The sequence below is a fragment of the Rattus norvegicus genome, chromosome 7 (assembly GCF_021556685.1).
Source record: "Rattus norvegicus strain SHRSP/BbbUtx chromosome 7, alternate assembly SHRSP_T2T, whole genome shotgun sequence".
Taxonomy (NCBI): domain Eukaryota; kingdom Metazoa; phylum Chordata; class Mammalia; order Rodentia; family Muridae; genus Rattus; species Rattus norvegicus.
The window spans coordinates 109,116,752-109,127,026 of NC_141540.1; the positions used below are offsets into that span (position 1 = coordinate 109,116,752).

At 41.1% G+C, this 10,275-nt stretch overlaps 2 long non-coding RNA genes across 2 annotated transcripts; one reads left to right on the forward strand and one right to left on the reverse strand.

Annotated features, from left to right (window-relative positions):
• Positions 1–1,201: 1,201 nt before the first annotated feature.
• LOC148004830 (uncharacterized) lies at positions 1,202–6,374 on the reverse strand. Its single transcript, XR_015625654.1, has 3 exons — positions 5,862–6,374; positions 5,466–5,609; positions 1,202–1,809 (listed from the first exon to the last, which is right to left on the reverse strand). It is a non-coding gene; the product is annotated as an uncharacterized LOC148004830 (long non-coding RNA).
• A 295-nt stretch (positions 6,375–6,669) lies between these two features.
• LOC148004831 (uncharacterized) lies at positions 6,670–8,927 on the forward strand. The gene is made up of 4 exons (XR_015625655.1): positions 6,670–6,783; positions 7,509–7,571; positions 8,328–8,446; positions 8,551–8,927. It is a non-coding gene; the product is annotated as an uncharacterized LOC148004831 (long non-coding RNA).
• The last annotated feature ends 1,348 nt before the right edge of the window (positions 8,928–10,275 follow it).

The window sequence follows — 10,275 nt, forward strand, 5'->3', positions numbered from 1 at the left end:
CACCACTCATTTGGGACTATAGAAAAAGCCCAAGACTGGAACATGGCAGGCATATTGACCTGTTACTCAGTCACTCATTATGAGCCTCCTTTAGAAAGATCACCAAAAGTGAAGGAGCACAGCCATTATCCCTAGGATGAAGGACTTAGCTCAAGTACAGTTTCTCCCACCTGGGAAACACAGACTCTTTATATGACACTAAGAACTTCCTGCTACTCAGACAGGAATATGACAATGCTATGCCCTAAACATCTCTGTGTCTGCAATTCCCAAAATGTCTGTAGTCCCCTACTGAGACTTCCTTACATCTGCTTTATTTTCTACCTCCATCGTCTGTATGGACCCCCTGAACTCAGAAACTGCTTTAACACATTTGTAGCAATTCTGAAACACAGACATATACACGTGTGTGTGTGTGTGTGTGTGTGTGTGTGTGTGTGTGTGTGTGTGTGTACATTATTGTGTGAAGCACATTGAAGCTGAGAGTTAATATTAGTAACTAAGTTCGGAAAAAAAGAATTTGTTATTACTCTCAGCCATGCCTACCAGGTAAAATCTGCTCCAATTGGTGAAACAAAACCAATAAAATCAATATAGCTTATAAACTTATTATTCACGGAATTATGACATTGTGGCAAAATCAGGTAGGTTCACCTATGCTTCTGACAATGTTCTCTCACAAAACCTTCCCCAATGGTTTCTTTTTTTTTTTTTCAAAATTTTGTCCGATATAAAATAAACCTCAAAGCCTCTAGGCCCTCCTATAGTATCCACTCCTTCTCTTCTCTAGGTCCCATAGAATACGCTTAGCAGATCCTCTAACTGTTGACTAGGGTTGATCACTTAGTATGCCCTTGAAACAAAACCACACAGCCACTGTATTTTCAACTGTATTGACATTTGGAGTTGAGGCTTTTGAGAAACAATGGGGATTAGAGGAGGTTGTTACAGTTAATCCCACAATTGCATTAAAGGTACCAGAAAACAGAGAGTTTTATCTGTCTAGAATGATTGCTGTCCTAGCATGCACCCTTTGTCAGGATATGACGCGATGAAACCTCTCCAAATGTGAAGCAGTTGTGGCATCACATTTTCAGGCTTCTTAGGCTTTAGAATTGTGAGCTGAATTAGTTCCTATACTCTACAAACTACTTGGTCTTGTGTACGTTTGCTATAGAAAAACTAAGCAGACCAAGAGAGAAACAGTATCATGAGAATTTTTTATTGTTTATTTTATTTATTTACATTTTAAATGTTATCCCCCTTTCTGGCCTCTGCAAACCCCCTATCTCACCCCCTCCACCACTATGAGAGTGCTTCTCCCATTCATCCAGCAACTCCTGTCTCTCCCCTCTAGCATCCATCTATGCTTCAGCATGAAGCCTCCACAGGACTAAGGACATCCCCTCCCACTGATGCCAGCTAAGGCCATCCTCTGCTACATACATAGCTGGAGCCATGGGTCCCTCCATGTGTATTCTTTGGTTGGTAGTTTAGTCCCTGGGAGCTCTCGGGAGTCCAGTTAATTGTTATTGTTGTTCTTCCTATGGGGTTGCAATATCGTTCATCTCCTTCACACCTCAGGATAACTCTTCCATTGGAATTCCCAGGCGCAATCTGATGGTTGGGTATTGAGTTTCTGCATCAGCATTGGTCAGGTTCTGGCAAAGCCCCTCAGGGGACAGCTTGTGCTTCTTGGTATCAGCAATAGTGTCTGGGTTTGGTGTCTGAATATGGGATGGATCCCTAGTTGGGGTCTCTGGATGGCCTTTCCTTCAGTCTCTGCTCCACTCTTTGTCCCTGCATTTCCTTTAGACAAGAACAATTCTGGATTAAAATTTCTGAGGTCGGTGGGTGGCCCCATCCCTCAACCAGTAGGTCATGTCTCTCCACTGGATATGGTCTCTACAAGTTCTTTCTCCCCTTTGTTGGATATTTTGGCTAATGTCATTCCCATGGGGTCATGGCAACCTCTCGCTTCCCTGGCATTTGGGACTTTCTAGTGCTTACTCCCAGATGCCCTCCCCCACTGCTACACACCTCCATCCAATTTCCTGACCCTCTGTACTTCTCCATCTCCTCCCACACCTGATCCTGAAAATTACAATTTATATACAGAGATCTGGCATTATTATAGTCCCCATTTTATGAATGAGAAAATTGGCACAGAGGATCTAATTAGCTAACCCAAGATAATGCATTTACTAGGAACAACTACTTTATACACTTCCAAATAATTTAGTTCAGCTGCAGTATAAACATTTTCTTAACTAACATAGCCATGAGCAGAAATTACCTGAGGAGAGACCCCCCTCATGCCCCAGATCTTTCATACTGACACACTAAGTCTTAGTGACAGAAATACATCATACATTTAGAGTTATTCATGATCCATCGGTGAGAACCTTAGCGCAAAAACATTCTCGCAATTTTAGTAACTACGTAATTTTGTTGGACTCAGTACTAAGTTGATTATATTGAAGGCAGATAGAATAGTGTGTACACCATTCATTCTTTGTGCTGCTCAGTTATGGACCAATAGATTTGTTTGGCTCCAATTAAACTGTTGAAGAATATATATTCCCTGCTTGGTCTTGGGTTTACCCATTCTATAAAGCAAATCGGTATATACACAACAAATCAAGTACAAAGTGCTCACTTGGGACTTGGTTGTGCTTTCTGGTCAACGTTGCTGTGATTTACCAACGTGAACAATGTACACCTGCTGTCTCTCCTGCATCTTTTCCAATCGCCTCTACCCTACTCAGACTAAAGTTAGGTGGTTCATTTTTATTTTCATTATCTCCTGCTCTCAGTTTTAGTATTTTTCTGTGTTGCATTATGGGTGAATGTGCTCGGTTTAGTCTTCCAGCTTCCTAATTATTTTTCAATTCTGTACCTATCTAATATGTCCATTGGGATTTTGTTTCCAGTGACATTTGTCACTTCTGGAAGTTCTACTTGGTTCTTTTGTAAAAATGCATGACTTTTCATACAGAGAAATTCATTCTGTCTCCTTTATGTTCATTGCTATTTATTTTTAATTTTTAAAATGTAAAAATAAATGTAAATATAATCTATGCTTAATTTCTAACACATATATACAGTCTGAAAAATCTAAACATCTTGCTTTTTCTGCTATCGCTTTCAGTGTATCCTTGGGTATGTTAAAGTTTTTAATCTAAGCTTATTTACTATGAGCCCATCTCTGTGACTCCTGGCAGAACTGGGTTTAGATGTCCCTTTCCAAAGGGTCCATTTATCCCACAATATGGGAGTGATCCAACTCTGGGACTGTCTCTCTGTTTATCAGTAAGATTTGAGAGTCTTAGGTTTGTAATCACTAAATCACTTGACGTTCATTGTGTCAGTGTAGTTCTGGCCTTTATAATCTCTATGTATCTTTCTTATGTTAAGGGGTAATGACAAACTCTGGGTACTGGGGAGTCACTGCCACCAGTGCTGTGATCCACACTGAGCCTACATGGCTCCAATAGAGCCTTCCTAACCTAAGGTCACACCAGAAATCCCTGACCAAATTCACTATATCTCCGAACAAAACAGAAATAAATGCATGAATGTGGAAAAGGGACTTGTACCGAGGTGTTGGGGTTGAAGCAGGGAGGAGGCAGGGGAGAGTGTGGGTGAACAATCCGAATGAAACACACACATGCATGAAATGTTAACGAACCACTTCAATAAATAAAACAAAAAAGAAAAATCATTACTTTTACTCTTTCCTTGAAAAATACATCTAAAATTAAGCAAGATTTTAAAAGATTCATAAAACTCTAATTGTAGTCCTATGTTTTCTAGAAGGCAGGCTTTTCTGGAAGCTGAAAGATGACAGATTTATATTACTAAACCAGCACTTACTAAGTCAGAAGTTGAGACTTACTCCTGACTTGCCATAAGATATGGCGGCACAGTGAGAATCTAAAACACCCCAGGCTTTCCCCACACTACATCAGTAAGGGTCACACTGCTTCTCTAAGGCCAAGTATTTTCCAAGAAAAGTTTGGAATGGCTCTTAAGGTTCATCAAGTTGTAAACAGTGCGATGGGAATGAACCCTGTTTTACACAAGGAGTGCCTGCATCTCAGATCACACATTAAAACCATCCTGGTAACAGAGTTAGCTGTGTTTATTCCCCAGGGGCCTCCTTGTAAATGACCTCTTCCCTATGCAATTATAGAGTTAGCGCCAAAGCACCAATGTGACTGAACCACCCAGCAGCCTCAGGCTTAAGGATTTCAAAGGCTTCAGCCCCAACACAGTTCAGGAGGAGGGCGTTTCAATGACTCTGGAAGTCATATTTGATCTTCCCCATGTTTATTGACTTCAGAGTTGTTGCCATGACCACCTTGGCTACCGCAACAGCATTTTAAGAGCATATAAAGCAATCACATGGTCAAGGGACCTTTATTTTCGATCATCTATTATCCAACGGCCTTTTCTATTAAACACATTTCACAAGCACCAGTTAACTGTAGGCCATGGAGGTTTGTTAAAGACGATGGTCCCATCCAAATCTCTTTGTCTTTCACCTGTTTAAGACCTACCTTTAACCTGTAAGCCCCACTAGCCCAAGGACAAGGTAACTTCCTGGAATGCTGGGAGTTGTGGTTCTTGGAAAATAATAAACCTTCATAGGAAAAACCAGTGGCATTATGGATTTGTCCTAGTAAGCTCCAGTCTTCTTCTGTCATTTCGTCACAGGAGCACAGGCATTGTAAACATGCACTACCAAATAGGACTTTTGTGTGGGTTCTGGTGATGCTGAGTCAGCTTCTTATGCTTGCACAGTGAACACTTTACCCACTAAGTCCCTTCCCAATCCCAGATTTAGATGCTTGAAATGAATGATCTTAAAAGAGTTCTTTCCTGACCTAATCAGTATCTTGCCCTCAGCATTATTCATAGTCCATTAACTGAGTCCTCAGCTATATTGCAATTCTGTGAATCCTAGACAATGAGTAACTTTCTTGACAGGCACTCACTTAATACCCATATGCCTTTCCCCATACCACTATAATAACCTAGTTCCAGACATCACCAAATGCCCCACCCCAATCTAAATTCCTGTTACAAATTTCTAAAGTCATTGAACATTTTCACAAGTACAGTGTTCCTTTGGGGGCAAGAGAGATGGCCGCACAGTTAAGAGTGCTCGTTGCCCGATCCCAAGGACCAGAGTTCAGATCTCAACACTAAGTTAGTACCGCTCAACAAATGCCAATAGCCACAGCACCAAGGGATCTAATACAAATCCGTATTAAAAACTAAGAGAGCAGCATGACCCCAGTTTCTCCTTCACTTTCTTAGATTCTTGCGTATAGTTCATTATCTGACACATGAAAAAATTAAGCCATCCTCTACTTTCATTTATGTATGGATTAATGTTATTTTAACTATTCAAGTATAAAAGATTAAACTGCAGGTGCAGAACTTTAAAAAGATAAAACCTGAAATCAGTTCTCTCTGAGAGCACTTATCTTCACTTCTTCATGCCTCCTTCTCTGTGGCTGCTGCTGAGACTCTCTTGAGTCTCTTCTTGATTCTGTTTGAAGACACATCACAGGTACCAATAGTTCCATCTTCTGCGATTTCTGCTTATGGAAATGATGTACTTAAGACTTAGATTACATTACCAGTGAAAGACTATATCTCAAAGGAAAAGAGAGAGTGGTGGCTGCTGAGAAGGAAAACCTGAAGTTGTCCTCTGGCAAGTACACACACACACACACACACACACACACACACACACACTGATGGACTTAAGTCTCCAGACACAGGGGTGTTTTCTCTTCCCTAAGAGTCAGCTTGGTTAAGATCATGTCAGTGTCAGCAATTTCACCCACTTTTCTTCCCTTCTTTACACAGAGAAAGCACAATGACTCTGTTTTCTTCTCCACGCAAGCTTGGGCTGGGACTGTGTCTTGGTCTCTTGTGTTATGGAATGTCTCTAGGAGTTTCTCTTCTATAGTCTTTGCTCACTAGTCTTTACTATCTATCCATGCTCCTTTTTCTGCCCACTGAACTGGACCCCAGTACTTATGCTCACTCTGCCTTAACATCTATTGGGAGAACATCTTCTTTTACACAAAGCCATTTCCTCTGAGGAGCTTTGTGGGGCCATACCACTTTCTCAAATCCAGATGAATTCAGATGTCCCTACGCCATAGCTTCCTGAATATCTCTTTCCAACTCTCATCCCGTGTCCCGTTGCTACACTATCCATCACGGTGTCTACAGTGTAGAGTGACGGCCCTCCAAACCTGTTCAGTGGATTCTCATAAAATTCCTAATCTCTCCCTCAAGTTAGCTCCCCCAGGACTTCCCAGGCCTGTTCATCCAGTGGACAGAAAATTCTCTCGGGATATCGTGCAGAGAATTATTTAGTACCTGTCTCCTCCCCTAGACTTTACTGCCTCTGTTATCAAGGACAAGCTGTTTTAATTACGTCAATATGTACAGCAGTTTATTGGTACCTGGCAGGTGTCCCCTCAATAAAGGTTGATGAATGCATCTCATCTCTGCTTCCTGGAAACCCATGAGTTTGTATAACAAGCATCAAGCTCACTGCCTCATGACCTCAGCACCTAGACCAGTACCTAGTGATCACTAACTGCTATGAATTAATAAATATCATCACCGTCATAGTCTCCAGAATTTACTGAATGCTTACTTTGTATGCACTAGGACATGTGAGAGGCACTTCTCAGAAATTATTTAATATAACCACCTTTAGGAGGCATGGGCTACACTCGATTTTAAAGCAAGGTGACTGAGATTTTGAGAATTTAAATTATTTCTTTGTTCACATATCCATGTCAGTGGAATGAGTGCTCAGCCGCATGTGGGACATATAATATATGTATATATGTATACATATATATATATATATATATATATATATTTATATCATCACTACCTTCAATTCTCAAGAAGTAGGGAGAGAGAGTCTAAGAGCTGCAGTTATAGAACACAGAACAACCCTCTGTCTTCTGACTTGACAAGTCACTGCAGTCATGAACTTAGCAACTATTGTTTCCTGCTTAAGATCTGCAAAGGCTCAAGCCAGTCAATATTCTAGCTACACTCCACCCCTAACTGAGGAACTATAGACAGCTGATAGCTTCAGGGGGAGACAGAAAGGATAATCCTTACGGGAGTTTAAAAAAAAGCATAAATCAAGAAGGAATGTATGGGAAGGAAAGGAGGCTAAATAGGCTTAAAAGAAACATAGATTGTACTGGCTGGTTTTGTATGTCAACTTGACACAAGCTAGGGCCACCAGAAAGTAAGGAGCCTCGGTTAAGAAAAATGTCTCCATGAGATCCAGCTGTAAGTCATTTTCTCAACTAGTGATCTCTTGGGAGGGGGGCCCAGCCCAGGGTGTGTACTGCTATCCCCAGGCTGGGGTCCTGGGTTCTATAAGGAAACAAACAGAACAAGCCATGGGAAGCAAACCAGTAAACAACACCAACCATGGCCTCTGCCTCCAGATTCCAGCTCTGATGGAGTTCCTGTCCTGAATTCAGGAGCATGATGGATGATGATCTGAAAGTGTAAGTCAAATAAATCCTTTCATTTCCACCTTGTCTTTTTCATCATTGTGTTTTTGTTCAGGGATATAAATCTTAACTAAAGCAACAGACATAATCATACTTCACTTAATTAAACTCATAAAATTCTTTTATAAAAATAAAGAAAGTAGAGCATTTTAAAGATATATACATATATATATATTCTCAATATCTTGTTTCAACATACATAACTGTTAATGTGCATGTTTATGTGTTTACCTCCTAGAAAGCAGATTATGGCTGTTGCTTTGAACATGTCTTCCTTACCAGAGTCCTACTTAACTAGTATACATTATCTCCATAAAGTACTTTTATTCTCACAGACGTTAAGGTGTTTAAGATACCTTCTGAATAGAGATGTCATCTAGATCTTCATGATTTTACCTCTATTTTTTCTACTTATTATGACCAGATGGAAGTGGCTGTCAATTTGTAAATCAGCATTTCTTAGTGGTTTTGTCTTGCAAGGTTCAAAGTTTTTCAGTGGTTTCAGAAGTAATATTCGCTTTGCGCCCGATAGTTGCCTTGGTTTATAATAGAGTTTTCACATGATACTTGCCTATAAGAAACCCAAGGTCTCCTGCTGGAAGCTACTCATCTGTCTACAGCTTTAAGCTGGAGTGCTTTGCAGAAGATCAGGCCTTATTCGTTAGCTGGGCAGGTTCCTTCCATCTCTTCCTCTAAAATAGACAGGCCACTCGAGCACTCTCCATTAGAATTTTTGCTACGTGTTGACAGAAGTCATCATGCCTGGCCTTGGGATGAGGACAGTGCAGAGTGAGAGGACACTGGACCATTCCAGCTGGTGTGAATTGCTGACTCAGCTAGCTCAAGATACCTGATGTGGAAGAACCAAGGTATAGAATAAACAGTGGGATGGGGGAGCCCATAATTGTAGTTGCCAAAGAAGCCAGTAGCTTAAACATTCTCCTGCAACTTGATAATTCCTTGATAATTCTAGGAGGTGGAAGTGAGATGCCCTGAGGCAGAGGGGACAGCTTGGAGCCATTAAAACTTAGCTTTGCAAAACTGGAAGACCGACTGGACAGTTTGCCACTCCTTGGAACAATTGCTCCTGTGGTAATTTGTTGTGTTTCAAAAGCAGCCTCCAGCTAGAAAGCCACTCAACAAGAGAATAGGAGAGGCAGAGATGAGAGAATGTTGTGTACCTTTTTGTAATGAACTTTGCTAACAATATGGAGATCTTGCACAGTGGGAGGTGTCAGGTATAAATCATCCCAGCTCTGTGAGTATCATCATGACCTTCTACCCACCCATTCCCAAGCACATACATCCTATAAGAGAAAAACTACTTTAAGAGAATCGCTATCTGAAAAAGGTTTTGTCTTCATTTTGTGTTTTCCCTATAAAAACGCACACCTGGGTTCTTAAAGGCTGTGGTCTCTTAACTGGTAGGCACAGACCAGGTATAGACCTGGGTTGACTTGGGTCAAGCATAGAAGCTTCCTTTCTCATTGAACGTGTGGAATTCGACCAGCAAGTGAGTGAGTTTAGGCCAGGTCTTCACAAGAGCATCCTGAGGGCAGTAAACATGGCAGTCTTTGCCACTGAATACCATAGGGAGGGGAGGGGAGTGTAACATAGGTGTGTGTACAGGAGATAGGAAGAGAGAGGAAGAGATACTGCTTTACTTTTTCATTTCTAGAAACTTCCTGAAAGCCAGTTTCGTTCCCAACCTGTATGTGAAAGATAACATTTTCTTATTATATGAAAATTTCCTCTTTTGCTTAGGTAATGATAATTCACTTAATCCTGCTATTTACTGCCAGAGTATTAAAAATAATTGAATGATAAATGCCTCCATATTCTGACTGTTCACTACATGCCAGATAACTTCTCCAAGGGAGCTGCTGTGGACTGAGATTCTCCTCAAATCATATACTGAAATGTCAACCCATCCAGGTACTGTAGTTGTCAACAGGATTCACAGAGAGAATTAAAACCTAACATGGGTTGGAGGTTAAAGTCTGGTAAAAATTGCTGCTTTTGAAGAAGAGAGAAATAGACGCCTGGAGTAATCATGCAGGCTTGCAATGCACAGGAAACTGGGCCAGTTCACTACTTGTAGGCCAACTTAAAGTACATAACAAGTCCCAGGCATACTTGGATAGACAGACTCCAGGGGAAGAAAAAAAAGAAGGGAGGCAAAGAGGGAAGGAGTGAGGGAGGGAAGGGAGGAGAAAGGACAGGAAGATAGAGAGAAGGGAGAAAAGAAGGAAAAGAGAAGAAAAGAGGAAGAAGGAGAAGGAAAGAGGGGAAGAGAAAAGAAAAAGGAATATTAGTTGGAAGAGGGGAAGAGAATCTCTTAGGAGGGGGTGAGAAGGCCCCATTTACAAGTCAAAAGAAAGCCCATACTGGGCCCTAAAGCAACTGGTTACTTGCTATGGAGCCTCTCAGATTTTGGTAATCAGTAGAGGTGAATCTCTTTTGTTTTCTGCACCAAAAATACCGTGTTTCATTTTGGAAGCCTGAACTGACTGCCACGTAAAAGACCATAATTTGTTTTACCTTTTATGATCTTTGGCCATCAGCATGCCTCAGAGATGGTGGATGGAAAAGCAGAGGTAAACTCACATATCCGAGCCCACTCAATAGATGCACGATCTGAATCGGCTCTTTCTAAACAAAGAAAGTTGGGCTTCACTCATCCAGCTTCCTTTATCCA